Source organism: Aedes aegypti, chromosome 3, assembly GCF_002204515.2.
Source record: "Aedes aegypti strain LVP_AGWG chromosome 3, AaegL5.0 Primary Assembly, whole genome shotgun sequence".
Classification (NCBI taxonomy): Eukaryota; Metazoa; Arthropoda; class Insecta; order Diptera; family Culicidae; genus Aedes; species Aedes aegypti.
The window spans coordinates 102838405-102840372 of record NC_035109.1 but is presented as its reverse complement, the minus strand read 5'-3'; the positions used below and the strand labels follow the sequence as shown (position 1 = coordinate 102840372).

Below are 1968 nucleotides of genomic sequence, written 5' to 3'. Positions count from 1 at the left end.
CGATTGCGGGAGGTGCATCTGACATCGACTCTTTCAGCAGAAATTAAGACCAGAATATTTGTCTTCAGTCAGCTACAAAGCTATATAAAACATTTATTATAAAATATATCTATTTACATTGAGTTTTACTCACAAATTCGGTGACAAACTGCAGGAAAGCAATTGATTCCTTTTAGCAAGCACCTCCATCTTCGCACAGCAATTCACTTCTAATTATTATCTATGTTATGTATTTGTTCCTGATGAATGCTAACTGTCAATATGCGTATTGCGATAAATGCTATAATTTAAAATGCGCTATTGTGCGCAACACTCCCCCCCCGTAACACTTCTAATTTGAGAAGTTTTACAATATTTTTAAATATAGAATTTGAGCGCTCACATTGAAAACGAAAACACAAAAACGAAAACTTTGAAATTACGTCTAGTTTAAAATTACTATTACAGTAGATAAGCCGCAATTCCTATCACACGACAAGTATACACGGAGAAAACCGAATATACTAGTAAGCATAAGTTTTATTATTTTTCAAACATTTATCTCGTTTAATCATTATCAAACTTAGAAAATAACGTCGAATGATTTCATTTTATACTTTGTCATGCATTTTTCTTTTATATATTTTACCTTGCATATGGAATGACCTATGCCACTCTTTGGACTTATGCGAAATTAATCGTGTTCTGTTCGGTAACCTGCATGCTGTTCGAGCAAGTCACGACGCGTTCAATTGAAAAAGTTCATAATTTTCTCGAGGATTTACTAAGATTCTTCAAGTGTCCATAGTCTGTTAGTGTTACATTGTTGAAAACACAATGCATTCTCTTCCTGTTCAACAGTAAGTGAAAACTCCCGGAGACAAAACCTAAAGTGCAAAACAGAGCTTCAGAGAACGTAATCTTCTGTTGCGCATTTCACCCGAAACAGCCTAAAAACATTCATCAATTCAAGGTTAGTTTGTATACTATAATATTTAAACCATTTAGTAAATATGATGTAAAATCTTTTCAGTTGGTTCTGTGAAAGAAGTTCAACACGGTGATCATGAGGGAGCCGGAAAAATGCAGCTCGGTTATTCTGGAACATCTGCAAGAATCAACTCATTGTGCATTATGGATTTTGCGTGATTGAAGCGGTTTAATCAATGTCGGGCACCAAGAAATGATTTAATAAAGCTGCAGCGAAGAACAGCAATTTAGAGTAGATCCATATATCCGTAGTAGATCTTTATGAAATAAATGAATATGATGATAATTAATACGAAATCAGCTTCCGAATCTTTTTGTTTACATCGACTAGACTAAAATGGCCACTTATATGCAGTTTGTAGGATTACCAACCTTTATACATTGATTGCTTAACAACCTAAAATACATTGGCCAATATAAAACCCGTTTATACTAGCAAGGATTATTGCCCCGAAATGCATCACAATGAGTGAATAGATCGAATATGGATTTAGAATGGTAATTAAGCCAACTAGTATTCTATTTTCTTAGCGTGTAAATGTATATCGTTTGATTAATTTACTACTCGGCCACAGCATGACGATCGCGTTCTGGGACATCGGGCGTGCATCCAAAGCACTCGTTTGGTTCTTATGGCAGCAGAGTGATCGGAAGTTTGCGATTACATTGCCTCCTAGGGCAACACACGGTTTTCCCACTCACTGTTGAAATCCATCTCGGCCGATGCGAATGCTTTGTGCAGCAACTTCGATACCTACACAAATTGGTGTGATAACGGCTGCCGCTCGCGTTGCCTTCTATCTCCAATGACGAACAATAGCCATATCTGGTGACGATCCCTCTTTGGCACATGATGATGGACCGAAATGAAGCTCAGTCAGATTTTCGTGCATCTCGCGTTAAAGACCTGAGCTGAGGTTTATTCTTTACGGTCGACTCGTTTGCCATCGACAAATCAATTCGTTGAATGCATACAACGAATTTCTTTGTAGTGTTGCG

The 1968-nt window shown here is 37.1% G+C and overlaps 1 long non-coding RNA gene across 1 annotated transcript; it reads left to right on the top strand.

Moving 5' to 3' along the window:
* Positions 1–679: 679 nt before the first annotated feature.
* Positions 680–1266, top strand: LOC110678668. The gene is made up of 2 exons (XR_002501821.1): positions 680–952; positions 1013–1266. It is a non-coding gene; the product is annotated as an uncharacterized LOC110678668 (long non-coding RNA).
* Positions 1267–1968: the final 702 nt, after the last annotated feature.